The sequence below is a fragment of the Hemiscyllium ocellatum genome, unplaced genomic scaffold (assembly GCF_020745735.1).
Source record: "Hemiscyllium ocellatum isolate sHemOce1 unplaced genomic scaffold, sHemOce1.pat.X.cur. scaffold_724_pat_ctg1, whole genome shotgun sequence".
Lineage (NCBI taxonomy): Eukaryota > Metazoa > Chordata > Chondrichthyes > Orectolobiformes > Hemiscylliidae > Hemiscyllium > Hemiscyllium ocellatum.
Window position 1 is genome coordinate 111,786 of NW_026869198.1, and position 18,822 is coordinate 130,607.

The following is an 18,822-nucleotide window of genomic DNA, read 5'->3' on the forward strand; positions in this document are numbered from 1 at the left end:
CGGAGAGGAATCATGGAATCCATTTCACGTGACTTTCCATCTGTTGTCATGCAGGAGCTCAATTGGAAATGCAAGAAAATTGGCCGGCCGCGCAGCTGGTAGTGTGGCCGAGCGGTCTAAGGCGCTGGATTAAGGCTCCAGTCTCGACAGGGGCGTGGGTTCGAATCCCACCACTGCCATTTCTACTGATCAGTTGCAACGACACAACTTGTTAAAATGCTGTTTCCATTCCCGCTGTACTTCTGTTCACAAAACAATTTGATTTGCTTCCCGGGGAATTAAATGTGTAGTGGGAAAGTGCCAAATTGTCTATGCTGTCTTGATCGTGTTCGCCTCCCGCGTGGAAAATTGCAAACAGCTCTACTGTTGCTTTATGTTCCAAGCATGTTGAGATTTTACTGGAACCGAATGGAGACAGCTATTTCATCGCTGTTGTGAAACAAAGTCCTGCGGTGAGTCGATTCATCGTTACTTGGCTTTCTGACGAATGGGAAAATCGTTCCGATGAATTTTGATGTCATATGTTATTGAATTTCTCCAATTTCCTTCGTTTCCGTCCCGGAGACACCGGAAGGGAAAGGTGATCTAATCGAGACTGTGATTGGTGAAATTCACTTTTTGTGGCCTATTCTTATTATGTTCTTTCTTTCTCTCTTTTCAGCATTGTCTGAGATATGGTGGTGCACTGAGGCTCAAGTATCATTGAAAGAGTAGTTTGGAATTGCCCTGATGTTAGTTGTGAGATTACTTTATGGCTCATGCGCTCGGAGTGTCTCACATTTAGCATTCATGCTCACTGTATCTGAAAATGCATTTGGTTTGCCAGTTTTGTTTCTGTTGCGTGTCAAATGTTTTCTGTTTTGCGATTCGTTCAATACATTACGAATTAACAGGCTTTCTGAGATAATTTCCAGCTGCAAAAACTCCTCAACTGAGAATCTGGGAAAATTTCACAGAGTATGGTCAGTCGGAGCAAAAGTAAGGAAGTCCTTCGTTTCTGCAGTGTTTCACAATACTACCTTTCCAGTGAGCAGTCGAACAGACTAAAGATTGTGCCACAGACTGCGACGGCCAGCTCGGCTAAAAAGTAATCCTTTTAAAGCCGGTGTAAGCAACACCACGTTATTGGGCTACACCGGGTGAAAACAGATACTTCGGTGTATCTCGTCCATGCATACCACACAGCCAAAATTAAACAACTCCCATGAAACAACGAGCATTTGGAAACAGAAAGGTGAAAGGTAGAATGTCTTCAACTTTCAGTGTCGGATACCACTGAGCTGCAGCTGGGGCGGCTGTGGGCTTGTTTCTGTAGCATAGTGATCAGCACGTTCACCTTCCGCAAGATAGGTTCCCGCGGTCGAAACTGTTTTGTTCTTCATCTGCAGCCTTTTACATGGACAAGAACGGAGCTTTCCTGCTTGCTTTCCCATCTGCAAACCTGCCTTCGAATTTGCTTGAACAAATCTGCTCTCGTAGTGAAATGCAATGTATTTCCATTTGATTACTGTGCAGAGCATTGTAAAGATATTCTACAAACTGCTTCTGATCATGTGCCATTCAGTTTGAGAGTGTAGTTACCGATCCTTCCACGAAGAGCAATACTGCATTTGCATTCCTTGCTGAGGCGGCCCGGTTCAAAGACAGGGAAGAAGGTGATGCGCTGGTGTCACAGTGCACCACGGATTCCTGAACTATTCTGTCTGCCAAATGTACCCCAAAGTCGTATCTGAAAGGCCTCATTTGGAAGCTGTCTGTCGTTATTCAAAGTGCGAGAATTGGCACCAGAGGTCCTGAATCATGTTTTGGAGCAGTTCGCACGTTAGTGGCTCATTCAATCAGCAACAGCAATGAAAGAAATTGCACTCTCAGAGGAAGCTCTGGACCTGTGCTTTCAAAGCTAGTATTAAGGTGCGCCCCGAGATCTAAGCCATGTTGGAATTTAAACGGAGGAATCGACAAAGAGGCTGCAGAATAACATCGCATCCTTTTGGTTTTCTTTAAATCACTGATGAGCAGGAAAATGTCAACGGGGAGAGCGACTGGGAAAGTGAGGCAGTTGCAGCTCTGGTGAAACTCCTTCTTTTTGAGTCACTCAGCAACAAGAGGCGTGAAGGTGACTCAGGCGTGAGAGCTCTTCACATCGAGAACAAAAAGCAATCAAGTGCAGTTAGCACCTCTCCCGGAGTGGGGGTGGGGTGAGATAATTAGCTTTTGATTTCAGTTACTCTGTTCAAAAACTGCCTTTTAAATTGAGGTGAACAGAAACTGCATTTCTAATAAGCACCATGGAATTTAGCAAGATTTATTGAGTCGCTTCTCGTCGATTCCCACGCAGGTTTCCAACTCAGTTGTGTCGATGTGGCTCATGTCCAGGTGTGAACATCCCTGCAGCCAATTGCATAAAAAGGCAAGGAAAGTGGCATCTCGAACTGGCCCCGAGGTCAGAGCATCCTCACAATGTGATCGGTCGTTCTCGTATTGTAATGCTACCTCCGGTGTTAGGGTGGAGAACATTCTTTGGACTCTTATTCTACAAAACAGACACAGTGACTGAAACTATGCTGCACCGTATGATGTGGAACTGGACCTGCTCAGCTTTGTGCATTTTCCCTGTAGTCCGGTGTGTATCATGTTCCGTGTGAACGTGAAAGTTGTCCTGTTGAGGTCAACATGCTTGGAACGTAAAGCAGTTTGTAATTTTCCACGCTGGAGGCGAACACGATCATGACAGCAGCGACAATTTGGCACTTTCCCACTCGACACTTAATCCCCGGGGAATCACGTTTTTCTCCCATCAACGACCTGTAATCCCATTCTGACTCCGTTGTCCAGGCATTGGCCTGTGATCCCGTTTCGTGACTGTTTTCGTAGCAATATGATCTGATCCCAGCCCCATTTTGCTTACGTCGCAACAATGTGTAACTCAATCCCCACTCTGCTCCCCCAGGAATTACCTGTGAAACGTTCTCCACTCTGTTCTACGACTGATGGCCTGTTAAATCATTCTGTTCCCTACCAAGAACCTGCAACCCCATTCCCGATCTGTTGTCTTGGAAACAATCTGCGAACACATCACTCCATATGTTGCCCTAACAGCAGCTTGTGTCTTCATCCCTGCTGTTTTCCACGAACAATTGCCTGTGATCTCTTCACGACAGAAGCAAAACCAAGCATCACGTAATTCAGAGACATGGAGATTGGTAGGTAGAGAGAGTGCAAGATGGAGAGTGAGTGAAGGAAAACGGCGGAGGATGTGTAAGACCAGAAGCGAGAGCAAAGACAGCGAAACTCAAACCCAACTCTCAAACCCGGTCCCCTCCACATCCTTGAGAAACAGGACTGGGGTTAAAACTTCGCGAGAAGATTTGTAACTCGGTTGCTCGTTGTTGTGGTTCTGTTGGCCGGACTGCGAATTTTTGTTGCATACGTTTCATCCCCTGTCTATGTGACATCCTCAGTGCTTGGGAGCCTCCTGTGAAGCGCTCCTGTGATGTTTCCTCCGGAATTTATAGTGGTTTGTCTCTGCTACTTCCGGTTGTCAGTTCCAGCTGTCCTTTGCTGTGGTCGGTATATTTGATCCAGGTCGATGTGCTTATTGATTGAATCTGTGGATGAGTGCATTGCCTCTAGGAATTCCCTGGCTGATCTCTGTTTGGCTTGTCCTAGAATAGTAGTGTTGTCCCAGTCGAACTCATGTTGCTTGTCATCTGCGTGTGTAGCTGCTCAGGATAGCTGGTCGTGTCGTTTCGTGGCTAATTGGTGTTCATGGATGCGGATCGTTATTTGTCTTCCTGTTTGTCCTGTGTAGTGTTTTGTGCAGTCCTTGCATGGGAGTTTGTACACTGTGTTGGTTTTGCTCATGCTGGTAATCGGGTTCTTCGTTCTGGTGAGTCGTTGTCTGAGAGTGGCTGTTGGTTTGTGTGCTGCTATGAGTCCTCGTGGTCGCAGTAATCTGGTTGTCAGTTTTGAAACATTCTTGATGTATGGTAGTGTGGCTACTCATTTGCGTTGTGGCATGTTCTCGTTCCGTTGCCTTTCCCTTAGGCATCTGTTGATGAAATTGCGGGGTTATCCGTTTTTGGTGAAAACATTGTATTGGTGTTATTCTTCCTGTTTTTGCAGTCCTGGTGTACTGAAGTGTGTTGTTGCCCTTTTGAAGTGTGTTTTGATGCAACTTATTTCGTGTGTGATGGGGTGGTTGCTTTCATAGTTCAGGACTTGGTCTGTGTGAGTGACTTTCCTGTATACCTTTGTGGTGAATTCTCTGTTCGGTGTTCTCTGTACCATCTAGGAATGGGAGTTGATTGTCCTTTTCTTCTTCTCTAGTGAATCGGATTCCTGTGAGGATGGAGTTGATGATCGGGTGTGTGTTCTCTATTTCTGTGTTTTTAATGATTACAAAGGTGCAATCCACATATCTGACCCAGAGTTGAATTTGCGGTTAGACAGTTTGTTCTAACCTTTGCATTACCGCTTCTGCTATGAGTCCAGAGATGGGTGAGCCCATTGGTGTACCGTTCATATATTTGGTTGTTGAATATGAAGCGTGTTGTGAGGCACCGGCCTAGTAGTTTAACTATGCCATCCGTGTTGAAAGATTCAACGCCCTGTTGTCTGTTCTGTATGTCCAGCAGGCTGGCTATTGTTTCTCTGGCTACGGTTTTGTCGATAGAAGTGAACAATGCCGTTACATCGAATGAGACCATAGTTTCTTCCTTGTCTATATGGATATTTCTGATGATGTCCAAGAATTCCAGCGTTGACTGTATAGAGTGTCTGGATCCGCTGATCAGGTGTTTTTATTTCTGTTGCAGTTCTTTAGCCAGTTTGTGTGATGGTGTCCCTGGTAGTGATACTTTGGGTCTGAGTGGGATGTCTGGTTTGTGCACTTTATGTAGTCCATAAAATCTGGGGGTGTTGTTGCTTTCAGGTTTCATTCTTTGTAGGTCAAACCTGGTTATCCCTTGACAGTTTTTCCTTTGACAGTTGAAGGCTGTTTATTTTCAGGCCCTGCAGAAGGGTCACTCTTTCAAATTTTGATGTGCTGTTTCGTTGAGGTCTCTATTCAATCCCCTGTGAAAGAAGATATAAGTGACATTGTCAGCTCAGGAAAGAAATTCACGAAAGAAAGTCTGAGAACCTTAGAGGAGAACAGATTAATTGAGCAGAAGCCAAACTCAGGGAAAAAGATTCCCCAGAACGTTCTGTCTCAAAGGTTTCCAGTGTTCAAGCACAACCGGAGAAGAGAGACTGACAGCCAGTGAGCACCTCGACCTTTGGGCCACGTGGTCTAATTTATAATGTGTTGCTTAAAACAGGATAGAGAGTGGGTCCAGGTGACAAACTAATGAGTTCTCTAGCTTCCTTCCTCCACACTTCCTCGCTTCCTGGATTCAAAACCATATGCAACAAATTCAGAATTTACATACTTTCCACTGTTTTGTTTCCAATTGTTTATGTCCTTTATTTTCTTTCAGTTGGAAGCTGGCCCCGGCACACACTTTATTTCTCTTCTCCGGGCTTAACGGCTCTGATATTCCATTGTTCCTGTGTTCCACCCTAACTTAGAACTTTCTTTTTTTTTCTTGATACAAACCACTTATTGTTAAAGCCTGTTCAATGTCTAGCATTCCCAGATCTATTGAAACCATCTTGACGTCTCTCTCTCTCTCTCACTCTGCACCCCCTCTCCCTCCACCTACCCCTCTCGCCCTCTGAGTTTCTGATTATTTTCCAGCGTTTTCAGGTAATCAAGGTGTGGATTTAAGATCAAGTAACTCGAAATGAAATCTGCAGGTGATAACAAGCTGTGTATCTAAACTGAGGCAAAATGCAACTTGACACAACAAACATTGCAGAACACACAGTTTGGGCACTTAGTTAGCATATTAGACCATAACATATAGGAGCAGATATTAGTCCATTCAGACCATCAAGTCGTCTATACATTTCAATCTTGCATGATACGTTTCCTCACCTCATTCTCCCGCTTCTCCTCGTATCCCTTGATTCTCAAGAACCTATCTATCTATCTCAGTCTTATACATACTCATCGGCCTGGCCTCCACAGCCTTCTGTGGCAATGAATTCCATAATCTCACCACTCATTTGATGAAGACTTTTATCCTTATCTCTGTTCTATTTGGTCTTCGCTTAACTCTAAGTCTATGCCCTCAGGTCCTAGTATCTCCAACTAATGGAAACATTTTCCCAACATCCACTCTGCCCAGGACATTCAGTATTCTGCACTTTTCAGTTAGATGCCTGTTCATCTCTCCAAACTCCACCGAGAATAGAATCACATTAACCAAACAGTAAAACAGCAACTAATGAAGTTAGAAGACCCATCCAGACAACAAGCAAAACTAATACAATTTACGAAATAACGTGCAAGAACTGTAACAAACAATATATTGGACAACAGGCACAAAACTAGCCCGACGATACATGAACACCAACTATCCACAAAACGATATGACCTTCTCACTAGTATCCTTACAGATGAGGAAGGATACCACATCGACTGGAACAACACATCCATCTTAGGACAAGACAAACAGATGCAATCGGGAATTCCAAGAAGCTTGGAATTGCAGCCAGAACACTATCAACAAACAAATCGCGTTATAACCCATCTACCACCCCCTGAGGAAAATAACAAGAAATGACATCACCACAGGAAATAACATCACCAACCCAAAGAAACCCAAACATATAAATAGAAAACAGGAATCATGTTCACTGATTCGCCTGAGGCCCACTGAAGATTTACCAACAGAGTGATGAAACTTCTGAAGTGAACCTCCCAGCTCAAGCGTGCGAACCTAACTCCACATCCATGCCTCAGTCCTGAGAACATTCTCATGAACATCCTCTGAACACGATACAACTGCAGTGGATTCCTCCTGAGATATGGGACACAAGAGTGTCGAAAATAGTCCAATTGTAAGAATGTAGAATCTGTTTGTTTAGATATGAGAAATTGTGAGGAAACAAGTCACCAGCGGGTGTAGTTTGCAAGCCCACTCACAGCAACTATGATGTGAAATAAAACATATGAGAAAAAAAAATTGTGTGTGATAAATAAAGGATGGCAATAATCTTCAGTGATCTTAATTTTACTCGCCCAGTCTCGGCTCTTTTGTAAAGAAAGTTCAGAGAACATTAAACGATGCATCAAATATGTCCCATCGAACAAAACGAAACTTATCATGGTCTTCGATTAATTTACAGATTCCTTAGTTCCAGTGATTTCCTGGAAAACCATCTCATTGCAAAAATTAGAGAAGGGTATGGATCTTTTTGCCAGAAAATAATAAATCAATCGCTCATCTTTGTTTCATGCGTTAGAACATCCAGATTCTTCTGCACCACATTTTATTGCAGTTTCTCTCGATTTTAATAGTTTTCGGACTTTGACTCTTCCTTTCGAATTCATGGCCTCACATACCCGACAGGAAACTGCATCTGTCTTTTTTTTCCTTACCCAGACGACCTACATACAGTATATCGCATTGCAGATACCCCAACCTCATCAAAAGATGTCCTCCAATCTATTGTGCATCATCAGCAAAACTGGACAAATTTCACTCTGCCACTTCATCAGGTCGTTAATACAGAGAAACATCATTGAAGCCATATGCCTGACATTACTGCATTTCACGATTTACATTTTAAAACTTTAAAAATTACACATGATTCGGTGGCTTGTGTTCAGTAAATAATGGACAGTCAAAGGTCATTTATTACACAACACCATGAACTCTTAACTTGTTCAACGACGTTTTATTATTTGGCCCCATATTGAGTCTCTGCTAGAAATAGAAATAGAGTTCATCTATCTGCTTCCTTGATAAAATCTTCATGTCATGTCAGCAAAAAATCTCTGGCAAATTGCCAAAGTGTGATTTTCCTTTCAACGAAAGATGTTGACTGAGTTTACAATCATCTTTTCTAAACTATCTGCTTTACTTCCGTTACAATGGTCGCCAGCATTTTCAAATTCACAAAAATGGCATTGGTGCAGATGGAAGCCATTTGGGCCATCCCGTCAGCGTCAACGTTCAATGAGATCCTGGCTGATTTGTTTAATCCTCAACTCTGAAAATGTGTTGCTGGTTAAAGCACAGCAGGTTAGGCAGCATCCAAGGAACAGGAAATTTGACGTTTCGGGCCAGAGCCCTTCATCAGGAATGAGGAGAGTGTGCCAGGCAGGCTAAGATAAAAGGTAGGGAGGAGGGACTTGGGGGAGGGGCGATGGAGATGTGATAGGTGGAAGGAGGTCAAGGTGAGGATGATAGGCCGGAGTGGGGTGGGGGCGGAGAGGTCAGAAAGAAGATTGCAGGTTAGGAGGGCGGTGCTGAGTTGAGGGAACCGACTGAGACAAGGTGGGGGGAGGGGAAATGAGGAAACTGGAGAAATCTGAGTTCATTCCTTGTGGTTGGAGGGTTCCCAGGCGGAAGATGAGGCGCTCTTCCTCCAACAGTCGTGTTGTTATGTTCTGCCGATGGAGGAGTCCAAGGACCTGCACGTCCTCGGTGGAGTGCGAGGGATAGTTAAAGTGTTGAGCCACGGGGTGGTTGGGTTGGTTGGTCCGGGCGTCCCAGAGGTGTTCCCTGAAGCGTTCCGCAAGTAGGCGGCCCGTCTCCCCAGTATAGAGGAGGCCACATCGGGTGCAGCGGATGCAATAGATGATGTGTGTGGAGGTGCAGGTGAAGTTGTGGCGGATATGGAAGGATCCCTTGGGGCCTTGGAGGGAAGTGAGGGAGGTGGTGTGGGCGCAAGTTTTACATTTCCTGCGGTTGCAGGGGAAGGTGCCGGGAGTGGAGTTTGGGTTGGTGGGCATTTCCTCCAACACGTTATTCAACATGTTATGATTCTTTCGAATTCTAAATACAACATCTTTTCCTCCGGAAATAAAAGCAGTTTCATTCGAAATATAGGATGACAATGATGTATTTACTGTTGGTGAAAGATGAATGATCGGTGACTGCAGAGAATGGAGATGATCACCTCTTAGTGTCTGTGCTATGGCCACAACATTTCCCGTCAAATCTGCAGTGTCTGCTGCCTCAACTCGTCATTCCCACTAAAACTGGGAGTGAAAGAGCAAGCGCAACGGAAGAGAAGAAAAGAAGTTTTTGTGGGACAATGGAAAGAGGTTCCAGTTTGTATTAACAGTCAGCAAGAAACAACATTCATTGGTGGAGAAAAAAGGAGGGAATAACTCTAGGAGCATCAAATCACAAAAGGCTGAGCTCAAATCAGAAAGCTGCGGGATCAGCAATATGACATTTGAAGAAGATGAAACAATGAGCCTTTGAAAGATTGGACATCCACAACTGGCATTTGAATCCCAAGTTCTCTTGTTTACTTGAGAAGCACTTTAACAAACCGAGTCACAGTGCCTCCACTAGAAGTGCGTTTTCAAATCCACACTTGTAGTTCTTTAACCATTTCATCACAAAAGTTTGGAAATGTTTTTCTTTTTTGTTGAGAATTGCAATCAATGCCCGCTTTTGAACAGACATTTCACAGTTTAACATTCTCCATTGAAAATGTACAGGGAAAGTTAATGTGCACTTACATTGGTTTCAAACTGTACTGTTCACCTGTTTAAACTGATAGAATAAGGAGAATGTGTCCATCGTTTCTTGGCCCATTGACGGCGTTCACACACCCAGAGGGATCCTCACGCCAAGAAGAAGAGGGTTGTTGTGGTGAATTGACCTGGAGTGAGTGTGAGCCAGAATCACCATTGGGCAGTGTAGGCAGACCCATTGGCATCAACGCTGAGCCTAACACCACCAGCTCCACGATAACTTCCTGCCTCATGCGTTCCAGTCATCATTGCCATGCACATTTATTTGACTTCCTCACTCCGCTTCTTTTCTTGTTCACGACCGATTGCAGGTGTCTGCTTAGAACCTGACATTTTTAGAAATATGTCTCTATCAATGAGATATGATTCACTGATCATCCGAAGATACCCCGGAGAAGGAGGGAATGAGTTAGTTTCTCGAACCTTTCAACTCTTGAGCATGACGAATCGTCATGCTGCTGCTAACGATGGATTGCTCGGATGTAGACCCGACAACACCGAAAAAACAGCAAGATGATTGGCGCGGGATTTGCCGTGGTAGTTTCTCCGTGTATCCTCTACCATACTCCTTCTAATTGGATGCAAACAATCCATACCTACTGTAGAAGTGAAATGGAAAGGATTTACAATTAATTACTGTCTGAAACTTTGTTAAGCTGCTCTCATACCTTGGCCTCAACGTGCGCCGGAGTGTACAGCAGCAATTATCATCCTGATAAGGAGAGCAGTTTCCGTGCCCTCGCCCTTTCTGTAACAATAGTACCGCGTTTGCTTTCAGTGCGAAGGCAACCCCGTTTGAAAACAAAGTAACATTTATTTGCTGGTGTCACAGTGCACCACGGATTGTTGATGTCGTCTCTCTGTCAAATGAATCCCAAGATAGTCTCTGAAAGGCCTCATTTTGATTTTGTCTGCTGTTTTTCAATGCGAATGAATCAACATCAGAAATCCTGAATCATGCTTTGGTGCAGTTCGCATGTTAGTGACTCAGTCATTTCGCAACAGGAATGAATGGATTTGCAGTCAAACCTTCACACGTGCTCTGAAATCGAAGCCATGTTGGAACTGGAACTGAGAAAGTGATAGACATGAAATGACGTTGTATCATTTACCTCATAGAAGAGCAGGAAAATGTAAACCTGGTCAGGGGAGGAGGTGGGGACAGCAAAGTGAGACAAGTGTAGGTCTCGTGAAACCTCTGCTTTCTGATTCAGTCAGCAGCAAGAGACATGAAGGTGCCTCAGGCTGGATAGCTTTCCCATCTCGAACACCGAACAATCACGTCGAGTAAGGACCTCTTTGACGCCTCATTGTTTTGTTCTGCTAATTCTATTTGGAGTTTCTTACCTCGGTTCTAGAAGTGCTTTTGTTTCACCTCCTCGTTTATTCTCCGTCCTTCATTCTCAGTTTGTTGGGAAGAACGAGGTGAGGTAGGAATCAGTGCGGATATCACACGCTGATCATTCTCTGCTGTAACTGTTCATTAATTTTACACCAAAAGCAAAATATTATGAATTGTATTTGGAACTTAAAAGGAAACATGTCGAAGGCCTCAGGCCTAAGTGACAGATATATTATCGAGAGAATGTGAGCGCAGTTCTCCACAGTCCAGTCAGCGGGAGGAGAAATTGCCTCATCAGCTGCACTTTCACACTGTCTTCTGCAGTCAGAGTTTCCAAAGACCAGAAATGGGAAATGAGGGATTTGGACAGAGACTGTGAAAGAAGGTGACAATGAACAGACATAGAAAGACAAATGGAAACTCACATTGTGGAAGACACTGAAAGGGTCAATTGTCCACTTGACATGGCTGCTAAGTGACATAAAGGAAAAGAAAAAGGTAACCATTAAAGCACAGCTTGTCACCAGCTCATGGAAACGGAAGCAGCATTACCGCCAAAACAAACCTTTTAAATTTGTAAAAGTGACGGTTGGCAACTAATGAGAAGTTTTGATAAATATGATGATCCCACACATAATACTGAAAATTTACCTGCATTACAATGTTGAAATACCGAACGAACCTGCTTCTGTCGATCTGAAACACTAACTCTACTTTGCTCCATGGATCCTGCCAGGCGCTGAGTTTCTCCAGCATTCCATGTTTTTGTGTCACATTTCCAGCATCCGCAGCTCTTTGTCATATGTTAACCTGAATCGTGTGTTTGACAAAACATGACCACTTCTCAGCCACATCCATCATTTCCTGCTGTAGGAATGCTGCCACTACGACAAACGAGCACAGGAAAATTCCCATTCCTCGACTGAAAATCAAACTTGAGCCAGAGCGCTGGGAGCACTGAATCAGAAACAGTAGAGCACCACAGAAAACAAAAGACCCTGTCGTCCCTTTCGTCAATTACACTGCTGTTGTAAGGTTTGTAGCTCAGGTTGAGGTTTCGGGTGTAGGTTTGCTCGCTGAGCTGGAGGTTTGAGATCCAGACGTTTCATTACCTGGCTAGGTAACATCATCAGTGGGACCTCTAAGTGAAGCGAAACTGTTCTCTCCTTGCGTTCTATTTATACATTTGTCCTGGATGGGGTTCGTGAGGTTTGGCGTGATGTCATTTCCTTTTCGTTTTCTGAGAGGTTGATAGATGGTATCTAGATACATGTATTTGTTTATGGCGTTGTGGATGGAGTGCCAGGAGGAAGAAACCGACAGCAACCGACGTCACGTCGAAAGAAAGGACAACGGAGAACTACAAACCTGCGTATACAGAAAATCGACAAACACTGACCAAATACTTAACTACACCAGCAATCATCCCAACACACACAAACGGAGGTTGTCAGAACACTATTCCAACGAGCCACCATACACTGCAGCACAGACGAACTTCGGAAAACAGAGGTGAACCACCTATACAACGTATTCATGAAGAACGGACACTCAAAACGTACAGTCCGCAGATTCCTCGAGAACAAACCACGACAAGCAGATCAAACACAGCCAGAAACACTAACAACCTTACGAAACATCAAAGAAGTTTCAGAAATGACAGCCAGACTAACAAGACCCCTCGGAATCCTAGTAGCAAACAAACCCACCAACACTCTCAAATAAAAACTAGCAAACTTAAATGACACAGTACAACTCATGGTCAAAACCAACGTCATCTACAAAATTCCATGCAAGGACTGCCACAAAGACAACGTAGGACAAACAGGAACAAGGTTAGCCACCAGGATACACGAACACCAGCTATCCACAAAAAGACACGACCCTCTCTCCATCGTAGCCCTACACACGGATAAAAAAAAACATTTCGACTGGAACAACACATCTATCCTGGGATAGGCTAAGCAAAGATATGCCAGAGAATTCCTAGAGGCTTGGTACTCCAAACACAACGCCATAAACAAACATGTAGATCTAGATACCATCTGTCAACCACTCGGAAAACGAACAGGAAATGACATCACTACAAACCCCAGCAACCCCATCCAGGACAAACTTATAAATAGAAAGCAGGAGACAACAGCTTCGCTTCACTGCGAGGTCGCCACTGATGATGTTACCTAAATTAGTCTCGAGGAAAATGGAGTGAGAAGATAAACAAAGCGAGAGAGAGGAAAGCGAGAGGGAGAGAGAACGAAAGGGGGGAGAAGAATGAGAAAAAGTTAGAGAAGAGAAGGAGAGAGAGACAGAGAAACAGACAGAAGGGAGATATAGAGGGAGGAAAAAGAGAGAGAAGTTCCTTGCATGAGCAAAGGGAGATAAGAAAGGAACAGAGAAGAGAGAGAAGGAGAGAGAAAATTTGAACTTGAGAAGTTGCGACTTTGTCAGCAAAGTCAAGTTAGCAGGATGGAAATTAAAAGAGAAATTAGTGATATATGTAAATGTGTCACCACTCCGCAACATTTTGATGAGGATGATGTTGAAGCCTTCTTCATTTCAATCAAAAACATGGCTAGGCAGATGGAATGGTCCGAGGATTGATGGGTAATGCGAGTTCAGACTAAACTCGAAGTCAGAGCGAGTAAGGGATTTGGTATGATATTACGTGAGGTGTGAAAAGATTATGAATGAGTAAAACAGGCTCCTTTGAGTGCTTCTGAACCGGTACCAGATGTATATCGAGAGCGTTTCTGAAACACAGGTCAGACTTATGTTGAGTTAAAAAGAAATAAACACAATACTTTGATGGATGGATTCTTATTTGGATAAAGAGAGGATATTTCAGGCTATTAGAGAGATAATTCTGCTGGAGGAGTTCAAAAATACACTTTTAGAGATTGCAAGAATTCACGTGGAGGAAAAAAGATTTCGGAAAGTCAGAAGGACAACAGAATTAGTAGATGAGTACATGCTGGTGCATAAGACAAGCTTTTGAACAGATATTCGTCCTGTGAAGGATCCAAATTGGCAGAAGGGGAGATTCTGCATTACTAAACCAAGAACCTTCCTGCACTTGGAAGATATGAGAGCAGGAAAAAAAGAAGTCCAAGAGAGTCGAAAGGAGTTGAAAGGACTCAGCTGTTTCCATTCTGGCAAAGTTGAATACGGAAAGTATTTGAATACGGACAGTACTTGTCGTTAATTAAAGGCGTTGTGGAAAATAGAAGTGTTTAAAGAGCTAAACTGGTGGCACGAGAGTGACACGATCTAACCAGTTGCTGGTAGTAAGGGATGGGCGAATATGTACCCTTTCATATCTATTTCCCATGAGTGTTGTAATTTGTGGTATATATGAGCAGAAATTTAGCGTTCCCTTATGTAAGATCACGTTGGAGCCCCAATTTAAGTCGGGGAAATTTACGCTGGGCGTGATAGACAGAGTGTCAGTTCCACGAATTCAGCTTGTGCTTGGAAGTGATTTGGCAAGATCCAAATTAGAAGTGACTCCCCTTATTGTGGAGAAGCCCAAGGAAGACGAAGAAACTGAGGAGTTAAAACAGAAATATCTTTCTATTTTCCCAGACTGTATGTTGAACAGATCCCACTCTCAATAGGCACAGCACCAAGTGACAAGTAAAAAGAAAGATGAAGGAGTTGAGTTTAGGTCAGCTGATACACTACTTGATGTGATTCGTGCAGTGGGCCGAAGTACACAAGACTGTGTTGCAGCTACAACATAGAGAGGAAGTGTTATGGGTAGCACATGAACTACCTATAGGGGGTCCCCGAGGGTGACGAAACACGCAAGCTAAATACTAAACATTTCTCTTGGCCTGGAATGCACACGGGATGTGGTTGCTTTTTCTGACAATGTCATACATGTCAAATGGCAGGTAAGTCCCAGGCGGCAATAAAAACACGCCTTTGTTGCCAATTACCACAGTTGGAGAATCTTTCAGGTGGATTATAATTGATTGCGTGCATCCCCTTCCGAGAACTAAATGTCAGAACCAGTGCTTGTTGACTACAATGGATGTGCTATCCATATTTCCAATGGCAATTCCTTCCCGGAGTATCAAGGCCACAATTCTGGTAGAGGAGTTAGTAGCTTTCTTCACACGCTATGACCTAACTAGTCAGATTCAGTCAGACTAAGGGTCAAATTTTACTGTACAACTGCTTAAGGAGGTTTTTGATAGCTGAGATAAAACACTTTAAATCTAGTGCATATCTTCCTGAATCGTTGGGAGCTTTAGAAAGATAGCTTAAGACCTTGAAGACCATGGACAGAGCATACTGTCAAGATTATCCGAATGATTGGGAAAAAGATATCCCGTTCGTATTGTTTGCCATTAAGACTGTTCCAAACGAATTCCTTTTAAGTTCATATTCGCACATGAAGTGATTGCCCTTTGGAATTAATTAAAGAAACAAATGACAGGGTCAAAGTCGAAGATCACACAATTAAATCATGTATCAGAATTGAGGGAGAGACTAAATTTAGTCAGTGATTCAGCAAAACAGCACCCAAAGATGGCACAGCGTAGAATTACGCAGGTGGCAGATAAAAATCTGGGACTCAGAAGTTTTCCCACAGGGATAACTTGTCAGTACTGTTACCAATCATAGGTGATCCCTTTAAAGTTAGGTTTACTGGTCCCTGTGAAAAAGTTGAGTCAGTTGAACTATTTAGCAAAGACGTCAGATATAAAATAAAACTGTATTGGGTATGTCATGTGAACATGTTGAAAACGTATTACACAACAAAGGAAGAACTGGAGGAAGAGTTGTTCGTTACTGCCCAGCAGAGTGAGGAATCGAATTCAGTTGCTTTGAATTTTGATGTACCTCAAAACAGATTCTAAAATGATGAAGTCCTTGAGGAGTGGGATGGATTAGAAAGCTGTCTGTCTCAGGAGCATAGAAAAGTGTTGAAAGATTTTTTGTTTCTACAGAGTCAGGGCACATGCAAGAATCACACGGGGAGGAGGAAAGCAATTGAACACGAAGTAGATGTAGGGAATTCTGCTGCAATAAAGCAGCAACCCTCTCGACTTAATCATCTCGAGAGGTGACAGGACAAGATGCAGGTGAACACCATGCTTGAAGAGAACATCACTGAACCAAGCCAGAGCGCGTGGAGTTCGTTGATTGTCTTAGTTACCAAACCAGATGATTTGTGTTGAATTTCGTGCGGATTATGGAACGGCCAACGCCGTTACAAAATCGAACTCATATCCAATTTCTAGATTGGAGGACTGCATCCAGAAAGTCGGACAAGCCAGTTACATCACCAAGTCGGGCATAATGCGTGGCTACTGGAAGGTTCCGTTGTCAAAGTTGGTGAACAGATCTCTGCGCTTGTAACTCCATATAGGCTATATCAGTTTCAAGTGATGCACTTTTGAATGAAGAACAAGCCCGCCACACCCAAAGACACTTGTACAGAGTTGTGGCCAGGTTGACAAATTGTGTAATCTATTTGGACGATGTAGTGATCCTTAGCAATTCAAGGAATAATCACAAGGGACTATTGGGAGAGCTCTTTGAACGACCACGAGAAGCAAAACTGATGACAAACATAAATAAAACAGAATTCACGGAAGCAGAGGTGATGTTCTTGGGATGTAACATCGGTCATGACAGGTTGAGCATCCTCCGGAACGTGAGGACGAAAGCTTCTGAGGAATTGCCATGATCAACCTCGAAGAAAGAGTTTCTTTAATTCTTCAGACTCAGCGGACTCTGTCAGAAGTCTGTTCCAAACTATACTAGTGTAGTGGCATCGTTAACCGATTTGCTGAAGAAGAACACAGTGTTTCGGTGGACAGTAACATGCCACATGACAATTGACCATTTGAAGTCGATATTAACCACCAAACCAGTATTACCTACACCGAACGTCTAAAAAACGTTAAAAGTAGCCATCGATGGTTGTGACGTTATAGTTGGAGGTGTACTCCAACGGGAAAAATGAGCATGGGATTGAACTGCCAGTTTATAACTTTTCATAGGAAATCAATATCTATCAGAAGAAATGCTCCACAATCGAAAAAAAACTATTGAGTTTGGTACTGGCGTTACAAATGTAATGTATGTGCCACGAAAAATGGATCGGAGAGGTTATGTACACAGACCACAATCCGCCAAAACTTTGTATATATGTAATAATATGAGACTATTTCGTTGGCTTCTCATGGAATAGACGTCCATTTTAAAAATCGTACATGTTGTGGGTCAGTAGTATGAAATCACAGACACTTTATCGCAGATTCAACTGATGGTATTCAGATGAGATTGTCTTAATTTCATGTTTTATATGTATATATAGGAAAAAACTAAATCGAAATTGTATAAAATTTATCGATATGTTAGGGCAAAGTATTTAAAAATTAAAATGAAAACATATCTTCATTATGATGGTTCATTGTTTCCTGTCGAGGCGATGTTTTTTAAACATATTAGTGCACATTTAAGAGATTTAAAAGCAGCAGAACAACCAGACACAGAAACAAGTGTTCTCAATAAGACAACGACGTAATCCTGGGTCGAACAATTCAATTCGTTCATTGCCTGGAGACATAAATAGTTCGAGTTTGGCCACTCAGTTTAAATTTTAATCAGGAAAATATATACATTTCAATTCAAATTTTAATTGCGTCTCTTGAAAGTCTTTTAAAAAAAAAACAGGGACCCAATCAGATGCTCTGGGGTATGAGACGGGGGACATTGAACAGTTGAGAGGAGGACTGCCAAGACCATGCATGTAACAATCTTCTTGAAAATATATACATCTGGAAAATAACTTTTCGATCCGTGATCTTTGACACAGTATCTCCTGACAGGGACAAAGAAGAGACAGGAAGATCCGAAGACAAGAACCTACAGCTGCCTGGTTTTGATAAAGAAGTGCTGTTTTGTAAACCTTAACTGGGAGTTTTATCTGAATAGCATTATCGAATGGAACATCAAAATGGGTAATAGATATACATTAGTTTGTTAATTAATCTCTCTTTTACTTTAGAAATGAAGTGCTGAATTGTTACTTCGTGTAGTTCTTGGCCAATCGAATTGTTACAGATTCCTGTACAGCATAAATCGTTTCTGTGTTACTGGTTTTATCGTAAGCTGGAGGGGTTATGCTGTGTCGTAACGAGTCTAAAACAAATTTGGCAAAACAAGCGTGCATCTGTGCAGTTCATTGAGTGAACTGGAGATTTGCACCATTCATGACCTGGATGAAGTGATTCTTCCGCCGTGATCTGAATCTCCAAGAGTGAAAGGCTACCCAAATTCTCCGTAGTTGACAGGATTCGAACCTGCGTGGGAATGCCCCAATGGATTTCAAGTCCATCGCCTTAACCACTCGGCCACAACTTCAAATGGATGGGCAGCGTGCTCATTTCCAGGTCTCTGTCCCTGGGGCGCTTAGCAGTAGTGAATCATTGTTTGGTTTATTTGAATTCAAAGCCCACAGCTTTCAAATCGATGAAATGTCGGGACAAAGTGGGTCTGGCTGTTTCACCCCGATAGGTGGGATCTATATTCAGCTTAAACGACGGCGGAAAATGCAGACAAATACTCAGCAGGTCGAGCAGGATCTGGGCTTGGAAAAGGCGATTCAGTGTTTCAAAACTTCTCCAGAACGTTATCAGAACTCCGTTTTCTCCCAGTAGTACTGACAAACCTGTTGACATTCCCCAGAATGTTCTTTTTTTTTCAGATTCCCAACATCCACAATCCTTTCCATTAGCCATTAAAACGATACAGAAATTCCTTTGCGATTCTGGATAAGATTCCTGTTTGGGGCACATTTTCGTGACATTAAAAACCCGGAGATGTGCAGGAAAGAAAGCCAATGAAGTATGACCTGTGA

The 18,822-nt window shown here is 43.1% G+C and overlaps 2 non-coding genes across 2 annotated transcripts; one reads left to right on the top strand and one right to left on the bottom strand.

Annotated features, from left to right (window-relative positions):
* Positions 1-97: 97 nt before the first annotated feature.
* trnal-aag (transfer RNA leucine (anticodon AAG)) lies at positions 98-179 on the top strand. Its single transcript has one exon. It is a non-coding gene; the product is annotated as a tRNA-Leu (tRNA).
* An 18,065-nt stretch (positions 180-18,244) lies between these two features.
* Positions 18,245-18,326, bottom strand: trnas-uga (transfer RNA serine (anticodon UGA)). Its single transcript has one exon. It is a non-coding gene; the product is annotated as a tRNA-Ser (tRNA).
* Positions 18,327-18,822: the final 496 nt, after the last annotated feature.